The sequence below is a fragment of the Rattus norvegicus genome, chromosome X, assembly GCF_036323735.1.
Source record: "Rattus norvegicus strain BN/NHsdMcwi chromosome X, GRCr8, whole genome shotgun sequence".
Lineage (NCBI taxonomy): Eukaryota > Metazoa > Chordata > Mammalia > Rodentia > Muridae > Rattus > Rattus norvegicus.
The window spans coordinates 30,178,081-30,201,863 of record NC_086039.1 but is presented as its reverse complement, the minus strand read 5'-3'; the positions used below and the strand labels follow the sequence as shown (position 1 = coordinate 30,201,863).

General features: G+C 38.9%; 1 protein-coding gene across 7 annotated transcripts in view; it reads right to left on the bottom strand.

Moving 5' to 3' along the window:
- Frmpd4 (FERM and PDZ domain containing 4) overlaps positions 1-23,783 on the bottom strand; it is a 647,084-nt gene that overhangs the window by 185,054 nt on the left and 438,247 nt on the right. The window lies entirely within an intron of this gene.

The window sequence follows — 23,783 nt, the reverse complement described above, 5'->3', positions numbered from 1 at the left end:
AGAGGAGACATTAAACACTTATTAAAAGTAGGTTGCAAAAATGTATGCATACATCAAATGTCCTTCATAACTCTGTGGGCAAGGATGTAAATTAATGGATATATGGGACAAGTAGGTACTCAATACATTGCATTGTTTTAGGCAAGATTGATGAAATACAAAACTTGATGAATTCTCCTTGTTTTGTCTTCTAAAATATTTTCTTCCCCTTTCAAGTCATTAAAGAATATTTTCATTTCTCTTTTCTAAAAGCCATTCAGACACAGAATCATTAGAAATTTATACCCTTTAGAGTAATGAACAAGGATTTTGGAGTCAAAAAGACTCCTACTGAGCTCCAATGTATACCCTGTTGTGGAGTTCGGCAAAGTGTTTGACTTTATGTTTGCACAACTGATATGTTTATGAAGTTTAAATGTATCATCAGGGTATAAAACCCCAGGAAGTGACATTTGTATTGCCATGTTCTTAGAGAGATCATCATAGGATAGTCTCACATTAACTACCATCTGATCCTCTTTCCACAAAAGACAATTCACCAGAATTGTCAGGGAGTACCAGGAAGAAGAAAGTTGGTCTTTTATTGTTTGAACAGAGAACAGACTGTCTGCAGGGCAGTTACTGCCTTGCCTGGTCACACTGTCCTCCAAACCACGGAAACATGGTATTCCCTGGCCAAACCTTCACAGATACTTTTGTCAATCAAAAGTAGGTCAAAAGAAACACATAATTTTCAGTGGAACACCACATGACTCAGAGCACACTGCACTTCTGATTCTAAGGCTATGGGACCTATTTTGCAAATTGTGGAAAATTAAGAGCCAAGCAAAATCATTCTTGTCTATAGCTGTGTAAATCTGCCTCGTCCTGTGAGGTTCAACAAATCCCCCCTTTCCGTGCTGGAGGAAGCTAATTTTGTCTCCATTTGCATATTTTTATCAATTTTGCCATCTGTTCTTTGGAGTCTCCTTCAGACTGGTCACACGGTTATAACATTTAATTCATCAATGGGCTCAGCAAATTCTTTGATATAAATTCAGTTAATATCTATGAGAAAGTCACCATTTTCCTTGGTTTGAATGTGTTTTAGACAAGTGTTTATGAAACACAATGAAGGTTGATATAAACTGTCATGATGACAAGATCTAGAATCACCTGGAAGGAGGGCCTTTAGACATCCCTGGGGAAGACAATCTTTAGTAGGTTAATTGTCATTGTAAAAGCCATCTTCACTGTGGGCAGGTCCATTCCATAGGTGGTGGATGTTAGATGCAGAAGATGGAAAAACTGAGCTGAGTCCTATCATGTCGTCATTCCTTTCTGTTTCTGATTATTGCTGTAGTGAACAGATGCTTCAAGTTCCTGCTCCCTTGAGTTCCCTGCCATGATCCAAGATGAACTATTTCTCTCTTAAGCTGCTGTTATTGAGGCTATTTTAACACAAACACAGGAAAAGAAACTAAGAAAAAGGCCTACTATGTACCTATTTTAATTGTGGGTAGTGCCGTATATATTCCATTAGTTCTTAAGGTTAAAGCATTCTGTCTTTAAATTTAAGGATAACATTACTGTGACTTAAGAATGTTACTTCCCATCTCTAAAACAAAAATCCGTGCAAATGACTTTTTTTTTATAAATAGGGACTCTAAGCATTAACAGGAGCAAATGGAAAATTAGAAATGCTCTAAAAACTCCGTTTTTCAGTTCTTAGCTGTACTGCTTGCAGGGTTTTAGCGGAAGGTTAAAAATTGCTTGACCATTGATGAACACAATTATTCTCGTTTTGTAATTAATAACCCGAATAACAGGGAAGAAAGAACACCATCTTATTCTCTAATAATCAGAGGAAAAAATTCAGAAGTCTGACTCTTCAGTCAGTCAGACAGTTTTTCAAGTCAGTCTGTACTTTTCACTGATAACCTATAGTCATGGTCAAGCTTTCTAAAATTATGAATTTAACGCATGCTTTTTAAGGAAATTTTAAAATTTCAAATAGCAATAGATGGCTATAAAATAGAAAATAATATTGCTTCAGTTCTACAACCCCAGATCCATCACTCTGCACATGGAAATAATTATACGAATATTTATATGATATATAAATATATACGCCCCTCCCACTGCTTCTATGAGGATGCTCCCACTCCTGCCCATCCACTCCCATCTCAATGCCCTGGCATTCCCCTACATTGGGGAAATGAGCCTTCACAGGACCAAGGGCTTTTCATCCAATAGATGCTGGACAATGCCATCTTCCTCTACATACGTGGCTGGAGCCATGGGTCCTTCCATGTGTACTCTTTGGTTGGTGGTTTAGTCTCTGGAAGCTCTGGGGGTCTGGTTGGTTGATATTGTTGTTCTTCCTATAAGGTTGCAACCCCTTCAGCTCCTTCAGTCTTTAACTCTTCTACTGGGGGCAGCATTTGCATCTTAATTTACTTAAGACATTTAATCTATTTAACATTCATTGAAATAGATATTTTCAGCTTATGGGTTATAAAGCTCGGTAAGTCTCTTAGATACTGCAATGAAAATGAAGTGATGTGCAGAACATGGAGTCAAAAGTCTTGAAAAGGTAAGGCATGATTATAGCACGCGATACCTTCTGCTTTTGCCGTTCTACTAGCTATATGGTAACAGGATTATCTGAAGCTTTGCCCACTGCTAACTTTTTCTGGCCAAACAAAATGAGAAATGTGTAAAGACTGAAGCATATTTTATTAAAAACACTGAGCACCAGCAGCCTTTGAGGGACAACCCAAAGGATGTCTCGTATTGTGGCTCTTCTTGGATCTCTTGCTTGTAAGCTTTAAAGAAAATCCACTTTTGCAGAAATGTTGGTGATAATTTAAACACACACAATTCAGTTGTTTTAAACAATAATCGAGGGTATGTACTTGCTCTTGAAAACTGAGAATTTTCATGCTTTAAAGCCTCAGGTGTTTTAAAATAAATACAGGAAAAAACCTAGGGTCTTCAGTGTAGTCTACAAAGACTCTCCAAGATTTTTGCCAAGCAGTTTCCTTTGCCATTAGCCAATACAGCGACTTAATGGGGTTCTAGGTCAGTGACCCAAACATAAGGAATACCTGAAAATTGTCACTGGCCATTTATGCTGTTTCTCCTTTCCTCAATGTTCTTGGCTTATCTACAAAGAGTGTCTGCTACCCACATAGCTTTTCCACTGTAGATTGTTATGCTCGCTCAGCAATGCTCACATTATGATGCATTTATTTTCCTGTATATAGGTACTCTCCAGGAGCTACTAACCTCTTTGCTGAAGAGTTCCCAAGTTTGTTGTTTTCACTGTACCTCCTAACATGATTAATAAATTCACAACCATGTAGGGTAGTTTTACATGTAAATGTAACTGCTTCTCTCTGAAGTCTATGGAAGATATTGACACTGGACAGATTAAGAGGGAAAAGAACATATGCTTTAACCTACTGAAGCTTCATGTTTGCAGTATAACACTCAAAGATTGTAATGATGGCTGAACTGCAATAGAGCTAAGCAAAAGTATAGGGGTGAGAGTGTCTGGGGGGATACCATAAAATATGGAAGGTGAGGGAAGATATGCTTAGTCATCAAGTCCATATTGTGATGCAGAGAGAGAGAGTCTCTCAGGTGTCAGCCATCCTTAGCCATAGCTATTTGTGCCAGGCGTCAGACCCTATCCTGTCCTCATGGAAAGATTCCCGAGGCAGAAGACACCAGGCAGAAAAAGCATCCTGACAAAACTGACTTTGTGCTTCAGAATGAAGATTTCCAATGTAGAAACAAATTTCATTATAATAAAAGCAGCATTACAGAATTCATCTTTGTCTGCAGAAGTCTGCATTTTCTCTAAATATTCATTTTGAAATGTGCCAAAGAAATATATGAATAGATGAAGAGCTGGGATTTTTCACTTTTTATTATTTGACACTGTAATATCAGTTCTGTATCACAGAAATATCACAGAATGACAGAAGGATATTTCCCTTGAATTTTGTATGTACATGTGTGCACATACATACAGGTGTATATATGTATGTGGATGGGCATTCTTGGTGTGCATATGGAAGATAGAAAATAACTTCAAATGTTATTATTCTTCAGGTGCCATCTACCTTTGTTTCTTTGAGACGGGGTCTCTCAGTAGTCTGAAGCTCAATGTGTAGGGTAGGGTAGGCTGCCTGGCCAGCAAGCCCTGGAAAGTCACTGATCTCCACCTCCCCAGCACTGGGATTTCAAGTGCAGACTCCCACACCCAACGTTTTCACATAGGTTCTAGGGCTTTGAATTCAGGACCTCGCCTTGTGCTTGCCTGTCAAGCATTTTAGAATGAGCCATCTTTCCCCAGCACCCTATTGCATATTACATTATGCTCTAATCTTGAATTCAAATTGCTCTGGGACAACCAGGAGCAGGAAGCACTTGGTGTAGAACTGTCTTGTCAATCATTTGCCCTCAGAGTCCAAGGTACAGAGATATCCCCTCCTTCCCAGAAAGCCCAGACAGGAGGTTTGCCACTGTCACTTCCTTCAACAGCTCAGTTGATGCAAATCACCAGCAGTTCAGAGTGTAGCTGTGCATGACAGAAACTAACTAAGGTAGGACAAAGTGGTGGAAAGAAGAAACAGCGTGCTTTCTCTTCAAACTAGCAAGAGAGAAAAAGTGTGCCATAGGTCACATATCTCTGTGGGAAGATCTAGTGAAATGACAGACAGCAGGGCTGATTTCTATTCTCTATTCCTGAGCCATTGGGTTACAGGCAAGATTAGTATAAAATATCCTTCAACTATGTGGAACAGTTTGGTGGCTGATAGTCAGGGAACACTATTTTATGCAGCTTTCTAACTGGTGTCCAAATATTCCTCAAGCTAACATGTTTTCCAGAGATTCATAGGTCCTCAGTCCAGAGAGCACTGGAAAAATGAAATAATGGCTTGCAATAAATACTTTCCTAGGCCTTCAATTTTTCAGGATTCGAGACCATTTATTTTCACACTCTTCTTTTGAAATTCCCCTTTAATTCCACGGGAAATGTGGTCTTTCTGCCCCCATTTCCTTTCTACTTATTTCACACAGTATAAGAGTCTACATATTTTACCCAGTTATGGTTTATATACCTGCAATCCCAGAATTTGGGAGGTAGAGGTAGGGGGATCAAGAATTCAAAACAAATCTTGGTCACAGAGAAAATCTGAGTTTACACTAGGCTACATGAAACTCTATGTAAAAAACAAAAAGTAAGAATCCATGTTAATTTTATGTGTTGTGTTGCTCAAGCTAGGATGAATTAAAGATCCAGACACTTGACCCTCGGATCCCGGCCCGCAGCAGCTCTCTGCTCCCAGACCCTGTGAGAGAGAGACCCAACCGCCTGGTCAGGTGGGCACTCCTGAGGCTGCAGAGCAGAAGAGACCACCAACACTGCTCACCCCTGCCCACATCCCTGGCCCAAGAGGAAACTGTATAAGGCCTCTGGGCTCCCGTGGGGGAGGGCCCAGGAGCGGCAAGAAACTAATCGTCTTGGCAACAAAACAAAGAGAATGAAAGCACACAAACATAACCTCACATCCAAATATGAATATAACGGGAAGCAATAATCACTATTCCTTAATATCTCTCAATATCAATGGCCTCAACTCCCCAATAAAATGACATAGATTAACAAACTGGATACGCAATGAGGACCCTGCATTCTGCTGCCTACAGGAAACACACCTCAGAGACAAAGACAGACACTACCTCAGAGTGAAAGGCTGGAAAACAACTTTCCAAGCAAATGGTCAGAAGAAGCAAGCTGGAGTAGCCATTCTAATATCAAATAAAATCAATTTTCAATTAAAAGTCATCAAAAAAGATAAGGAAGGACACTTCATATTCATCAAAGGAAAAATCAACCAAGATGAACTCTCAATCCTAAATATCTATGCCGCAAATACAAGGGCACCTACATACGTAAAAGAAACCTTACTAAAGCTCAAAACACACATTGCACCTCACACAATAATAGTGGGAGATTTCAACACCCCACTCTCATCAATGGACAGATCATGGAAACAGAAATTAAACAGTGATGTCGACAGACTAAGAGAAGTCATGAGCCAAATGGACTTAACGGATATTTATAGAACATTCTATCCTAAAGCAAAAGGATATACCTTCTTTTCAGCTCCTCATGGTACTTTCTCCAAAATTGACCATATAATTGGTCAAAAAACGGGCCTCAACAGGTACAGAAAGATAGAAATAATCCCATGCGTGCTATCGGACCACCACGGCCTAAAACTGGTCTTCAGTAACAATAAGGGAAGAATGCCCACATATACGTGGAAATTGAACAATGCTCTACTCAATGATAACCTGGTCAAGGAAGCAATAAAGAAAGAAATTAAAAACTTTTTAGAATTTAATGAAAATGAAGGTACAACATACCCAAACTTGTGGGACACAATGAAAGCTGTGCTAAGAGGAAAACTCATAGCACTGAGTGCCTGCAGAAAGAAACAGGAAAGAGCATATGTCAGCAGCTTGACAGCACACCTAAAAGCTCTAGAACAAAAAGAAGCAAATACACCCAGGAGGAGTAGAAGGCAGGAAATAATCAAACTCAGAGCTGAAATTAACCAAGTAGAAACAAAAGGACCATAGAAAGAATCAACAGAACCAAAAGTTGGTTCTTTGAGAAAATCAACAAGATAGATAAACCCTTAGCCAGACTAACGAGAGGACACAGAGAGTGCGTCCAAATTAACAAAATCAGAAATGAAAAGGGAGACATAACTACAGATTCGGAGGAAATTCAAAAAATCATCAGATCTTACTATAAAAACCTATATTCAACAAAATTTGAAAATCTTCAGGAAATGGACAATTTCCTAGACAGATACCAGGTATCGAAGTTAAATCAGGAACAGATAAACCAGTTAAACAACCCCATAACTCCTAAGGAAATAGAAGCAGTCATTAAAGGTCTCCCAACCAAAAAGAGCCCAGGTCCAGACGGGTTTAGTGCAGAATTCTATCAAACCTTTATAGAAGACCTCATACCAATATTATCCAAACTATTCCACAAAATTGAAACAGATGGAGCCCTACCGAATTCCTTCTACGAAGCCACAATTACTCTTATACCTAAACCACACAAAGACACAACAAAGAAAGAGAACTTCAGACCAATTTCCCTTATGAATATCGACGCAAAAATACTCAATAAAATTCTGGCAAACCGAATTCAAGAGCACATCAAAACAATCATCCACCATGATCAAGTAGGCTTCATCCCAGGCATGCAGGGATGGTTTAATATACGGAAAACCATCAACGTGATCCATTATATAAACAAACTGAAAGAACAGAACCACATGATCATTTCATTAGATGCTGAGAAAGCATTTGACAAAATTCAACACCCCTTCATGATAAAAGTCCTGGAAAGAATAGGAATTCAAGGCCCATACCTAAACATAGTAAAAGTCATATACAGCAAACCAGTTGCTAACATTAAACTAAATGGAGAGAAACTTGAAGCAATCCCACTAAAATCAGGGACTAGACAAGGCTGCCCACTCTCTCCCTACTTATTCAATATAGTTCTTGAAGTTCTAGCCAGAGCAATCAGACAACAAAAGGAGATCAAAGGGATACAGATCGGAAAAGAAGAGGTCAAAATATCACTATTTGCAGATGATATGATAGTATATTTAAGTGATCCCAAAAGTTCCACCAGAGAACTACTAAAGCTGATAAACAACTTCAGCAAAGTGGCTGGGTATAAAATTAACTCAAATAAATCAGTTGCCTTCCTCTATACAAAAGAGAAACAAGCCGAGAAAGAAATTAGGGAAACGACACCCTTCATAATAGACCCAAATAATATAAAGTACCTCGGTGTGACTTTAACCAAGCAACTAAAAGATCTGTACAATAAGAACTTCAAGACACTGAGGAAAGAAATTGAAGAAGACCTCAGAAGATGGAAAGATCTCCCATGCTCATGAATTGGCAGGATTAATATAGTAAAAATGGCCATTTTACCAAAAGCAATCTACAGATTCAATGCAATCCCCATCAAAATACCAATCCAATTCTTCAAAGAGTTAGACAGCACAATTTGCAAATTCATCTGGAATAACAAAAAACCCAGGATAGCTAAAGCTATCCTCAACAATAAAAGGACTTCAGGGGGAATCACTATCCCTGAACTCAAGCAGTATTACAGAGCAATAGTGATAAAAACTGCATGGTATTGGTACAGAGACAGACAGATAGACCAATGGAATAGAACTGAAGACCCAAAAATGAACCCACACACCTATGGTCACTTGATTTTTGACAAAGGAGCCAAAACCATCCAATGGAAAAAAGATAGCATTTTCAGCAAATGGTGCTGGTTCAACTAGAGGTCAACATGTAGAAGAATGCAGATCGATCCATGCTTATCACCCTGTACAAAGCTTAAGTCCAAGTGGATCAAGGACCTCCACATCAAACCAGACACACTCAAACTAATAGAAGAAAAACTAGGGAAGCATCTGGAACACATGGGCACTGGAAAAAATTTCCTGAACAAAACACCAATGGCTTACGCTCTAAGATCAAGAATCGACAAATGGGATCTCATAAAACTGCAAAGCTTCTGTAAGGCAAAGGACACTGTAGTTAGGACAAAACGGCAACCAACAGATTGGGAAAAGATCTTTACCAATCCTACAACAGATAGAGGGCTTATATCCAAAATATACAAAGAACTCAAGAAGTTAGACCGCAGGGAAACAAATAACCCTATTAAAAAATGGGGTTCAGAGCTAAACAAAGAATTCACAGCTGAGGAATGCCGAATGGCTGAGAAACACCTAAAGAAATGTTCAACATCTTTAGTCATAAGGGAAATGCAAATCAAAACAACCCTGAGATTTCACCTCACACCAGTGCGATTGGCTAAGATCAAAAACTCAGGTGACAGCAGATGCTGGCGAGGATGTGGAGAAAGAGGAACACTCCTCCATTGTTGGTAGGGTTGCAGACTGGTAAAACCATTCTGGAAATCAGTCTGGAGGTTCCTCAGAAAATTGGACATTGAACTGCCTGAGGATCCAGCTATACCTCTCTTGGGCATATACCCAAAAGATGCCCCAACATATAAAAGAGACACGTGCTCCACTATGTTCATCGCAGCCTTATTTATAATAGTCAGAAGCTGGAAAGAACCCAGATGCCCTTCAACAGAGGAATGGATACAGAAAATGTGGTACATCTACACAATGGAATATTACTCAGCTATCAAAAACAACGAGTTTATGAAATTCGTAGGCAAATGGTTGGAACTGGAAAATATCATCCTGAGTGAGCTAACCCAATCACAGAAAGACATACATGGTATGCACTCATTGATAAGTGGCTATTAGCCCAAATGCTTGAATTACCCTAGATCCCTAGAACAAATGAAACTCAAGACGGATGATCAAAATGTGAATGCTTCACTCCTTCTTTAAATGAGGAAAAAGAATACCCTTGGCAGGGAAGGGAGAGGCAAAGATTAAAACAGAGACTGAAGGAACACCCATTCAGAGCCTGCCCCACATGTGGCCCATACATATACAGCCACCCAATTAGACAAGATTGATAAAGCAAAGAAGTGCAGACCGACAGGAGCCGGATGTAGATCGCTCCTGAGAGACACTGCCAGAATACAGCAAATACAGAGGCGAATGCCAGCAGCAAACCACTGAACTGAGAATAGGTCCCCTATTGAAGGAATCAGAGTAAGAACTGGAAGAGTTTGAAGGGGCTCGAGACCCCAAAAGTACAACAATGCCAAGCAACCAGAGCTTCCAGAGACTAAGCCACTACCTAAAGACTATACATGGACTGACCCTGGACTCTGACCCCATAGGTAGCAATGAATATCCTAGTAAGAGCACCAGTGGAAGGGGAAGCCCTGGGTCCTGCTAAGACTGAACCCCCAGTGAACTAGTCTATGGGGGGAGGGCGGCAATGGGGGGAGGGTTGGGAGGGGAACACCCATAAGGAAGGGGAGGGGGGAGGGGGATGTTTGCCCGGAAACCGGGAAAGGGAATAACACTCGAAATGTATATAAGAAATACTCAAGTTAATAAAAAAAAAAAAAGAAAGAAATACTCAAGTTAATAAAAAAAAAAAAAAGATCCAGACACTTCTAGATTTTGAGAATGTGACTCTACATTGCCATCTACAGAGTTCATTTTCAAGAACTAAGCAATCTAGTAACAAGAAAAATTACAAAGCCATTTCATAATGTTTTAAATAAATTTACAGCCTTATGTAGGCTACATTCAGCACCACCCTTTTATAATAAAATGCTAATGATGAGGGGTCAAAAGGAAAGATTAGAAACTATACACATGCACATTCACAAAAACCACACTACCACCATCAATCCAAAGTGCATGTGTGTGGCCAATAATTTAAACACTGTTTGGAAAATCTGAGTTTTCCATATGTTTGCTGAGGGAGTCGCGTGGTCTATGACAGAGAAGACTTGAACTTGAGCAATATAATGGAGACAGGAAAGCCTGTTACCAGTTTTCCTTTTTCTGCTTTTGTGTCATTAAATTTCCTCTAGTTTATGAGGGCCTGTTTTCTTCACATTTCCCTTTAGTCAATGATAGTTTGAGACAGATGTGTGTGGCAGATGCGGACAGTCTATGGAAGAGACTGGCAAAGGTACACAGTCTTCTGTGTCTCTCTTATAGATGTTCAGGAGATATAGCTCGGGGATGGCCTCTACATTCCAATACTTTATACAACACAATATTATCTCAGCACCCTGCTTCATATAACCAAGAAAATCATGTTCTGAATTAAAAGGTTAAAGCTTCATGTCTCTGATTTAATAAATTTCTTTTGGACAAATTTTAGAGTGATAGAACAGTTGTTAGGTTAGTATATTTTCTCTTCTCCTGTATTCCCCCCCCCATATAAACTCCAGTTTTTTAAGACAAGTTCCTACTGTATACCGAGGTTGGCCTCAAACCCTATATCCTCCAGCCTCTTTCTCCATAGTGTACCACCAAAAAACAACAGTTTCCTCAGTTTCTGACAACTTGCATTGCATGGTATGTCTGTTATAATAAAGAGAGGAACACTGTTACATTACTGGTAACTAACGACCATTTCACCAATTTTTTTTTAAATTAATGTCATTTTGCTGTTCTGGGATACAATGCAGGTATCACCTTGTACTTAGTTGTCATATCTTTTTAGTTTTCTTTGGTCTGTGACAGGGGCTTAATTTTTCCTTATTTTTTATGACCTTGATAGTTCTGTGACAGACTCATAAGATATCTGGTAGAATATCTGCAAAATTAGAATGTTCTGACAATTTTTTTACCTTATTGAACTAGTTATGGGCTTTATGGGGAGGATCACAGATGTATATCTCGCTCATTTCATTATGTCAGCAGTATGCCATCCCCATGACTTATCACTGGTGATGCAATCATCAATCACCTCTCCAAGAGAGTCTTGGCCAGCCTTTCTCCACTGCAAGTTATTTTGTTATGTTGATCACAAAATGCAGGTTGTAGTCAATACAGAAGAGAAGAGGCTAAGTTCTACATCCCAGAGGACAGAAGCATCTACATCAATTAGGGAAAGGTGGTCTTCCACTCATTTATTTCAATCTCTCTCTCTCTCTCTCTCTCTCTCTCTCTCTCTCTCTCTCTCTCTCTCTCTCTGTGTGTGTGTGTGTGTGTGTCTGTCTGTCTGTCTGTGTGTATGTATGTATATCTTGTTTTCTCTTTTCGTTTAGACATTATATATCTATGCCTGCATGTATGTATGTGCACCACATTCATGTCAAAGTCAACTGGATGCATGGCAAGGTATCACTGGATTGCCATGTAGGTACCAGAAATTTAATTCAGGTTCTTTGGAAAAGCAGGAAGTGCCCTTAACCACTGAGCCACCTTTGCATTCTTCCCAAGAATTTATTAAATCAGTCATTTATGTCAGCATGGATTTGTAATTTTTAAACTACTTTTACAATTAGGTACTAAACCAGGATGATACCACTATTTTGGTACTCAAACATGCCAGGTTTGCTACTGGGAGCTCTTTGAGGCTGACTTTTATGCTCTGCTGACACATTTGTCTACCATGTTTTCCTTCTTTCATTCCTTTCTTCCCATCCTAGTTTTGAAACAGAGTGTCTATCATCCAGGCTGTCCTGGAAATATCCCTGTGGCCCAGGATGACCTTGATCATGCAGTTTTCCTGCCTCCATTTTATGCGTGTTGGGATTAGAGGCATGTGCTGTCATGCCTGACTGTCTCTTTAGTTTTTCCTCCTACAAAGTGCTTGTAGCTCTCCTGTTATTTTCTCGGTCACTGCTCCACAATTAGATACTCCTCCAAAGGGTACTGTTTCCTTTTATTGGAGCCCGGCATAAACCAGTGTTTCTCAATCCGTGGGTGGTGACTCCCACAAGGCTCCCATATCAGATATCGTGCATTACAGATATTTATATTAAGATTCATAGAAGTAGCAAGGTTACAATCATGAAGTAGCAACAAAACAACTTTATGGTTAGGGCTCACCACACATAATGGAGTTGTATTAAAGGGTTGCAGCATTAGGACATTTGAGAATCACCGGTACCCTTCAATGTGAAAGGAACCTTAATAGAGTCCATGTGCCTTCAACTGAAAGTTGATCACACTTACTAATTCCAATTACAATGATTTATTGGTATAAGACTCTCTGGGTGTACTTAATAAGTGCCTATTATTAGAACTAAATATGTTATACTTATGAAGTGTCAATCTTCCCAACTCAGCAATCTTCAAGGAAACAGCACATGGTTGAGGAATTCCTTTTCCAGATGGAATAAATAGTACATAACAAGATGAACTTATGTTTCATCATTTTTAATGATTTTAGCATACGAAAAAAATCTGAGCCAGAGTTAGAAAACGATCATCCAAGTCATCTGTGGAAATGTAAATGTTTAAAGTAACACACCAATCTCAAATCTGGAAAGTAAATCTCACAGCAAGCTTGTGAGTCAAATGTCAAGTATCCGCCAAAATTTGGAAGCTGAAACCAAATTCCCACTGGATTAGCATTTCGAGGTAGACCCCTCCAGGCAGTTAATTAGGTTATAAGAATGGGATTAGTCGTGCTTAGGAATAGGCACCGAAGCTGGGTTTAATAGCTCATTTTCTATAATCCCAACACACAGGAGGACTGAGAGTCTGACATCAGCCTGGTCTACAGAGTGAGGCCTTGTTTCAACAAAAGCAACCACGAACTAACAAACCATCCAAACAACAAGAAGTTCGGGAGAAGTCCTTGACTTTTTAATTGCCTTCTGGGAGAAGACCAATAAGAAGAGAGTCCATCTATAGAGGCAGGTCTTCAGCAACTCCTGTACCCCCCCACACCCTGAAATATGACCTTCCATACTCCGCACTACAAGAAGGAAATGGTCGTCTTCCTTTTTCTCCTTTTCTGCAGGGTCCGAGGTTGAACTCAGGATCTTAATCATAAAATGCTGCGTCACTGAGCCACAGTCCCGGCCCTAGATGTTTCCTGTTTAAGCTTCAGCCACTTATATTTGTCATAGCAGTCTGCACAGGGACATATAGCAAGTCCCACTTAAAAAATCATCTGACAGACATACTGTTATTACAAATGCAGCTCCTGGCCACATTGAACCTTATTTTCAATAATGGATTTTATAACCATAATTCTAAACCCAATTGTCAGGATCACCCTGGGGTTAGACACACTGAGAAAGTATTTCTCAAAGTCTTGAATGGACTTGTACATGGACATGGGTATGCCAAAGGCCAATGCCTTGGCCTCTTGTGAGTGACAAACACACCCCTGGTTGAGGCTCAGAGTCATAGCAATGCCCTTTTCTGGTCTGTGTATGGATATTGATTGAGTTTACAGAAAATGTCCACCATAGGTTCCTCCCAGTTGATATATGTACTCTGAAGACTGCTCCATAACAGACATTGTTCCTACTAAGATTAGCTAAATCTGCCTCCTTGTTCAGCTATCTACCATAAACCCTGCCTTATTTTTGTATGCAATAACCATTCCTCCTTGTTTAGCTGTATGTGCCCTGCCTCCATGTTCAATGGTATACAGTAATTGCACTGTGTTTCCAGACCACTGTGGCTTCTCATTCTGAGAGTAGACTCCCCGGTCCCAGCTTTTCTGTCTATGTGTCTGTCATTTCTTTAGTGTTTGTCCTTGTTGTCCCTACTCAGGATTCTGGGACCTAAGCCATGCAAGGATGTAGTACCCACCAATCAGCACTAAGAAGAGAGCACTGGGGTTTTGGTGAGCAGGTAAAATATTGTCAAGAAATTATGTCCCACTAATAACTTGATGTTTTTGTATGGTTAGGGCATTCTCATGAAACAACTCTGGTACTAGGATTTAAAGATGTATGAATCCTACCCCTATAGTACAATGTCAAGTCTTATCCCTCTTTTTCCACAGAAGATTTCTTAATGTTTCAGCACAATGGTCACTGTAGTCTTCTCCAGAGGAGAGAATAGAATCCTAGAAGGACAGATTTGCCAGTCGTCCCTATATAGCTTGAGGTGTCATAACTTCAGGGTTCCTTTTCCATGGTACTAAGCCTCTTTATTTGGACTTGTCTGTTCCACCAAAAGGAACTGAGGCATTGGGAAAAGTTTGGTGATAAGCACCCTATCTCTGCCTCAGAGGTGTGTGTGTGTGTGTGTGTGTGTGTGTGTGTGTGTGTGTGTGTGTGTGTGTGTGTGTGTTCACATGTGCACACATAATCTTATGGAGTGACAACACAGAAGCTTTACAGACTAATTCAACAGCAGAATGTGAGCCAGTCTCTAAGGAAGCCCGGCTGTCCCCAATAGTTTAGCAATGTTTGCCATTTCAGCCAGGAATCTCTGCTGATTGTGCCCACTAGTTTAGCAATGTTTGCCATTTCAGCCAGGAATCTCTGCTGATTGTGCCACATGTGTACTTGTAGTTTGGTTAAAATTTCCCAAAAAATCACTCCTATGTATAAACACTTCAAGATTTTACTCAGGAAAATTGCTTTGAATTTCCTGCATGCATATAGACTTACTCCTATCCAGATAAGCCTCAGGATAGATTGTGACCAAACTTCTGATTTGAGTGGTCCTGCATTCAGTTTCACAGTGTGTGGGGTGCTTCACAGAGTGTGTGTTTATGTGGGTTTTCAAGCCAATTTCTTGTGTGATATTGACCGTCCTTTTCCCACTTAGACCATTTCAGGAGAATGAAAGAACTAATCATAACACGTCATAGTTTCTCTTCTTTCTTTTTTCTTCTTTCTTTGTTTTTTCTTTGTTTCTTTTCTTTTTATTTTTTTGCACATTTTCTCCCCCCAAGCATTTAAAATTGCTTCACGCAAATTTCCTCAGAGATCACCAGAAATAAGTCTCTTGAGGTTGTTAGGACAGGTAAAGTGCTAATGTCTTTATAATTGTTGGGATGGAGAAAATGAGACGACAATGAGATGCTCGCTAAGTTCAGCACTAAAAAGCAGCAATATCGAGACATTTATGGGCTAGCGCAGTGGAAAATATCCAGAAGGTCTGTCTAAATCACATGAGTGGGTCTTAATTCTCTTTGTAAGACAGGAAAAGGGAAAAGGCAATAGGGAATGCTTGAATTATAGAAAGAACATGACTTAATTTCAAACCCTTCTGGAGAAAAAACCCAATTACTTCTTTTCCACACACATAGGTTCCCTAACTAGGATGTCAGTCTTGAATCGTAAACCATGTATATCACATTCTAATTGTAAAATGAAGGTGCAAGCCTTTGTCCTATTATTAATGTTATTAATATGTTACACAAGACGCTGAAGTGGTCAGAAGTAAGATTTAAGAGATGAGTATGAGGCAGGGATCTGTATTTGGTTTAGTTAAAGTCTGTCACAGAAATGAGATCCTCTAGTTGTCTGTTAACTGGTATGATAAGAGATGTTTGCCCACCTTTTGATTTGCTGGCTGCTTAATATTTCATTGTTATAGAACCTGAGAGAAGAGGTTATTGCTGCTGCTGCTGCTGCTGTTATTGTTCTTTTATCCTGATCAAATGAAAGGTGTGGTGTTGGAGACAGAACCCAACATTCCACATGCTATGCAACCCTGAGCTACATTCTCAGAAATTTTTAACCTGGAAGCAAGCTCTTGCCTTTCTTTACCTGGAACCATGCTGGCGTCTGTAGTATAGTGCACAGTGCATGACTCTGAAATTAACATACAAGATTCTGTGTGTTTAATTTGGTGATAAGGTCATAACTGCCCCTAATGGGAGGCAGACAGTAATATTTGTGTCAAGGGTTGGCCTTGAACTCATCACAATATAAGTATCAAGTACCCACTGAGGTACATCCTTTGCTCTACTGAGGACTCTTAAAATATTATTTTCCTAATAGGTTTCAGGCCACCCATTCAGTTTTCCTTCCTTTTCCCCTCTTTTCTTTTCCTTCCTTCTCCCCCACCACCCTCCCTCCCTCCCTTCTTTCTTTCTTGCTTTTTGTTTTTTGTTTGTTTTCTTTTTTTCATTTTTTGAGACAGGGTTTTCTCTGTATAGCCCTCGATGTCCTGGAAATTACACTATAGGCAAGGCAGACATTAACTCAGAGATCCATCTGCCTCTGCCTCCCATATGCTGAAACTAAAGGCATGTGCCACCACCTCCTGGCTCCCATTCAGTTTTAATGTTAATCATATAGATCATATACTATTTAGCTGATGGTCTATTACATTTTAATTTGTTCTTCACATATAAAATTGCTCTATAAAAGACAAATTTTGCTCACACGAAGACAATACTACCCCCTCCCCTGCATTGAGACCAGAGTCTCTAGAGTGAAGACAAGTCCTCATGTCTGACCTTCTCTACCCATTGCAGCTTCAATTCTGTTCACACTAGTGATTATACAGGCACATTCCCCAGTACTCTGACTTTGAATTTACCTAATCAGATAGTCCACTGCCCCAGCAACCTTATGAATTCAAGGATAGACTGTTACCTATTCCTCGAGATATCTTAAAACAATTCACTCTCATTATCATCATGCTTCTCCAGGGATAAAACTGCAGCACCATGGTGTAGATTTTTGATTTGCCTCAGCACCACCATGATCAGATATCCCCACTTGAGAAAGAATAGTAGAAATTATGGTCTTTGTTGTTGTTGTTTTTTGTTTTTGTTTTATTTTGTATTTGTTTTACTTTGCTATGCTAGGGGTTGACACCTCCGACAAAGTTTTGTGTATGCTAAGAGCATACTCTACTACTAAACCCCATCCTAGCCTAGGAAGGATGGTTATGCAACAAATGTCTACTGATTTTTATCCTTCTTTCTCAACTATCTTTTAAGGAACTATGCACTTCCTTGTACACAATGGGGCAAATCAACAAATTTGCCCTTGAATGAATTCATATCTCACCAAGCTTGGACAAATAATTTTTGGAATACACTGAAAATAAAAATAGAGGAAGCTTTGTTCAAAAACTCTTAAGAATTTTAGCATATTTATAGCAGTGGACTGAGGAAGCCCAAGACATTTTCAAGTGCAGGATCCTGTGTGACTGCACAGGGTACACACCCAAGATGGGGTCATCCTTCCAGCCACAGCAAATGGCTCAAGAATGACACATCGAGCAATCAATATTTTTTTTGGTGAGACTATTGAAAGAGTGAAGCATTCTTATTATTGGTTCCAAATCTTACAAAACATGACTTTGTGATTGTAGGTAGGTGTGGTGAGTATTTTGAATATAAATTTGATGGGATTAAGAATTATACTGGGTATTAGTGAGGAGGTATAACTTTGAGGGCATCTCTAGACAGGATTGGTGATGGAATAAGTCTTTCCTTAAATGGAAACATATAGGAACTGGCTAAGAGTTTTTTGCAAATATTTCTAAGGACCAAAGGATAAAGGAAGCTAAGTGTTACTGTTCTCCTCACTCTGATTCTTTATCTGCCAGATATGATCAAGCTCCTCTTGCCACACCTTCCTTACCATGATGTGCTACAAAACCAGAAGCTCCAAACAAATCCTGTCATGAAGTTGCTTTCTCGAAATGCTTCCTCCTGCCGTAGCGTTGATGAGTAATGTTAGGAATTCAATGGCCAAGATGGTAAAAACGAAGCTAGCTCAGAGAAAAAAAGAGGGCCATGGAAAAGAAGTCCCAGACTCGGGATATCATTGCCTGTGGAAGACAGCTCTACTCCAAAGTATGAACCACCGCTGGCATTTTGTACATAAGCCAGTTGAGTTAGGCCTCCTTTCATTTATAACTAGAAGAGTTCTAAAAAACAAGTCTACATCATAGACTCCTTGAAATGATCTACTTACAACAGGTAAATACGATGCAATACAATGATCCCTTCGTCAGACACCTAATACCACTCAATATTTTATACTTTATATGAAACGTGTATGCATTTATATTATTACATCATAGCTATGACAAGTAGTTTTTGAGAAGAGATGCTTATCCATTTCTTTGATTTTCTTGACACAATTTGGTTTTATATCCTAGGCTGGCCTTGAACTACAAGTAATCATTTTGTTACAAGTAATCATCATGCTTGGCTCAAGGATTATTTTTCAAAAATTTTAAATGACTCAGAACATAACCTTTCATAGAACAATTGCTCAGAATCCTGTAAATGTTATTTTTCTTTAAAAAAATCATGAGTTGATTGCTCATTTAGTACTTTGCAAGAAAATTACAGGTAAGTATGTTTAAAATGGATATCATTATCAGAAGCCTCAAGTTCTTTTCGACAATATAAAATATTTATAGGGTTTATATTTTATTATCTCTTGAAGCTAAGGAGGGTTTCTAGAAAATACACATCCAAGATGAACATAGCATTACACTATTTACATTAACAATTTTACTATAAATAAATATACTGAAAGTTAACAATTCTTCAAGTACTGAAAGCAAGGCACATCTAGGAAGTGTTTCAGGTAGGTAAGCTTAATAATTTTTCCTCTAAAAAGCAAACACGGTTCTGAATTTCCAGTTGACTGTGAAATTAGTGTTAGAGCTGGAACACTCTGGTGAATCCCAGGAGGATTGTTTCTCTGTCACTATCAGGTGGCAGAAGGACACGCACATTGATTGTCCAGATACATGTTCGGGCACATGTATAAAGATACAGCAAGAGCTTATTGAGAACCATTGGATATTTCAAAATAAACCAATCTAAGGAATTTATCTTGTCCAATGTTAAAATTTGATTTGATTTTCCTGGTGGGACATTACATTTTCTAAAAGTTACCTCTACTTTATATATTTATGTGGTCATTTGCTGTGGTGCCAAAAATCGAGCCCATGATCATGTACGTGCTGAGTTAACAACTCTGTAGCCAAGCGCCATTCTTAGTTGAGGTTCCATTTTGACCCTCTGCCTCTTTTTTTTCCCTTCCTTCTTTCTCCCTTTTGCTTCCCTTCATTTCCTTCACAGTGAGTCTTTTTTATTTTCTCTCCCTCTTTCCTGTCTTTTGTTATTGGATAGTTTATGTATTTGCATTTCAAATGTTTGCCCCTCTCCTGATTCCTCCCTCTCGAATCCCCCCTCCACCTGCTTCTATGAGGATGCTCCCCATCCTATACCCACTCCCACCTCAACATGTTGGCATTCCCCTACACTGGAGAAATGAGCCTGTAAAGGCCTGTGTTTTTCTAAATGATGATGAAAATATGCAGTCTTTAATTTTCTTAAAACTAATGGTCATCATTTTGAGATAAGAGTACTGTACATTTTAACCCCTTTAGGGTCATTCAGTTGACTTTTTGATCTTTGCTTCTGCCCCCTTTCCTCCTTCATCAATCCTAGCTGGCTGTTTGCTTATGCAAAGGTCCAGGGTATTGATATTATTATATGCATTTTTGGAAACCTTAGGATAAACAAAAGTGAAGAAGAAAGAAGTCTATTTCTGAGTAAAGAGTTTGAGCAAAGGAAAAATATTAATTATGGAATATCAAAACTTCAAAACTATGTGTTCATTGTGATATTTTACAGCGAAAGTGAAATCAGTGAGGGTTTGTGTGTGTGTGTGCATGTGCGTGTGTTTGTGTGTGTGACTTTAGAAAACTGTTCCTTGAATTGCTGCTAAATGGATTCTGTCATTTTCCAAACGCAACAAATGATGTTTGAATGCACTCTGTAATTGCACAGCATTTACAAGAACACTCTCTTTTTACCTATTGGAACAAAATCTTGGGTTTCCACGACTGAAAAGTAAAAACAGGGAGGGCCTTTTGAAAAGAGGAGACATTTTTATTTTTCACAGAATAAAATGTAACTTAAAAACATCAACTCTTTCTTCCTTAAATTGTCAATCTATAATAATTGTTCAACCAAGCAAAAAATCCTCTATGCTGCATAATTTTCTCTAACTAAATGTTCACTTAACGAATGTAGATTCTTTTTTTCTCTCTAATAGAAGTTTAGATGACAATTTTAACACGAGTAACAGTCATGTTTTAGTTACAAGCATCTTTGGCACTTTTTAAAATCTTCCACATTTAAAAAAAAAACTTCCACATTTTTGTTAACTTTCTGTTTTCAAAATATTCTAAAAAGTAATTCTTTCTCCTGGCCAAATATTTCTCTTCGGTATTTGTTGTCTCAGATAAATTAACGGTATGCTATGAGATATATTTATTCCTTTGAAAATGATTTCTGTATGTGTATATGTATCTGTGTGTGTCACTTTATGTGAGAATGATAAATGAATATGTGCATCTATGTCCAGGCGTGTGTGTGTGTGTGTGTGTGTGTGTGTGTGTGTGTGTGTGTGTGTGTGTATGTGTGTCTGTGTGTGTGTATGTGTGTGTATGTGCCCGCGTGTGCATGCATGTATGCCTATATACTTCCATGCAGAGGCCTGAGAATTATGTCAGGAACTCTAACATTCTCTGCCTTATCCGCTCAAGACACTGCCTCTCTCTCTCTCTCTCTGACCCTGAAACTAGGCTGACAACAAGCAAGTCCTGGAGTTCATTCTAGCTCTGCTCAACTCCTCTTCAGTACTGGGCTTACATGCATACGTGATTATGCTTGGCTTTTAACATGGGGGCTGGAGATTTGAACTCAGGTCTTCATGCTTGCATAGCAATTTTTTTCCTGCTGAGCTACCTTCTGAGATCCAGATGTATTTATTTTTTTAGTACCTCAGTGAATGAAACATTTCTCTGTCTTAACTTGGTATAGTGGAGAAAACTCAGCTTAATCCAATTTTGAATAAAAAAAATCTTGGCACATGGTTAGACAATTTTTGAAGCATTTAAATTTGAAAGTCGGCCACTAAGTTATCAGTTCTCAACCTAGGGGTCAAAACCCTTTCACAAGTGTCAACTAAGATCATCAGAAAACACTGATACTTATATTACAATTCAGAACAGTAGCAAAATTTCAGTTATAAATAAGCAACAAAAATAATTTTATGATTGGAGGTTTCCAAAATATGAGGGACTCTACCCAAGGGTCCAAGCACTAGACAGGTGGAGAACCACTGTCCTAAGTCAAATGTAAGCATCAGTGTAAAGTACAAGAACTCCTACAAAATAACCACAGCCTGGATTTAAGCTGTCCTCTCTTGTAGCTTTTTTTAAATGCTTTTGTTTTTGTTTTTGTTTTCTGGGCGAGCCTATTTAGCAATGGCCACTAACGTTCTATTAAGATTCCTCTTGTTTCTGATTCTTACGTGCATGGAAAACCAAACCAAACCAAACAAAGCAAAGGAAAACCACTCCCTGCTCTCTCCTTCTGCTGTCTCCTTTTAAATGCAAAAAAATAGTTTTGAAAGAGGTTGCTATCCATCCCGCTCTGGCAGATATTATTAACAAATATAGCTTATATTTTTGAGCCAGATCACTTCCTAGGGATGTTTCTTGAATCAAAAAGCACCAAACATCTGTTTTTCATTGCAACCTTACAGTTGCAGGGACAGGTAATTGCTATTATAATGATAATTAGAAAGACAGCTCTGGCCAGCTAAAAGCCTGGAGGTCATTTTCTTTTTCTTCTCTTTTTATCAATTGCTTCTTAGACACAACCCTATGCTTCTCCCCTTTCAGATACCAGACTTTCAGATTCGGGGAGGAAAATCATATGACTGTTTTGCAAGAGCAATCAACCTTGTGAAGAGCAAATGAACCAGGTACAGGTTCATTGCCACCCATGAAAGGATGCACAAGAGGTAGCTATTCTAATCACACATGAAGGGTTTTACATGGTGACTTTGGGGAAGAATATTTAAAGTTGAACTTCCTTGTCATCCCTGTGCATGGGGTATGTTGGCAAGGAGACTTCAATTTTGGAATCTCTAGCATTCCTGCCAAGTCATGTTGTTGCCATATCCTAGGTCTTTGGCTCTGGCTCATAGTCTCTCTGGATCTGTTGTCTCATTTTGTAATGTAGACGAATGCTGTCAAAAATGAAATAAGTTCCCTCAGTATCATGGAAAAAGGTTCATAGAGATCTGCCGATAATTAATTATTTGTTAGCTTCTCCTTCCAAGTCAAGCAGGTGTAAACCCTACTTCATGCCATCCATCAGCTCTTACCTGAATGCAGTAGGGTGAGCCATTCCTTGACAAATAAAATGAGTCATGTGTTCAGAGAGATGGGAAGATATAATAGAGAACTCCCCAGAAATGGTTAATCTACTGAGATTTTAGATGTATTCTTTTTTTTTTTTCTTTTCTTGACAGCAAGGCAGGAGGATCACTGATTTCTAGGCCAGCCCAGGCTACAGAATACATTCTAGACAAAGCTTGGAATACAGAGAAAGATTGTGTTTCAAATTTAAAAAATAAATGGTATGTATTTTGTTGAATCTCCAATTCCAGGCTCAAAAATGCATAAAACGGTGTGAAATCTCCTAGCATCCATAACATGATAAATACCAATGGAAATGAAAAAACAACAGGTAAAAATAATTTCTGAGTTATGTGAACTAACAAAGTAATAAAGAACCAGAGGCAAGACATCTATACAACATCCTAAGACCCACTTGACTTACAATCTAAAGGTGGGGAGGGGTATGTAGGCTCCTGGGCAGGAGAAGAATAGTACAAGACTCTGGATTTGGGAATTTTGGTCTTTAAAATCAAGGAAAAGAGAACAACCATGACTTTGGAGTGGGAGGAATAAGGAAAAGTCATAGTAATAAAAACGAAAACACTCTGCGTATGGCTTTGGCATCAAAGGAAGAGAAGATTATCCACAGAGTGATGAGTTTATGTGCCACAATCAGCTATTACCCTGAAATGGGACCTGGAGAATAGCCCTTTTGATATTTTCAAGTGCCTCTGACAAGAAAAAAGAAATGCATTTTCTTTTTTGAGTCAGTGTGCATACATAAAAACATCTCTATTTATTGAGAGGGAAAGAGACTTTTTCAAAAATAAAAGCAAGAGCTTCCAAGAGCTCTTACTTTCTACTTTGATATTGATCATTTTTAAAAAGGCTGATTATGACTTACTGAAAGGACTTCATGAATCACTGGTAGGTCATGGCTTCCATTTTAGAATGACCTCTCACAGCCTTGGAAAGTACAACCTTTAGAAACACTCTCTTGGATTATGACCCCCATGGACTGTATGATAGAAACTCCTGAAGGAATCACCAATCCACTCTTTGAGGAAATCCTCTGGGAACAGCGACAGATTCCATTCACACCAGACCTAATTTGACAATGAACCTACATAACAAATTCATGTTTGTATATGGAAAAATGTT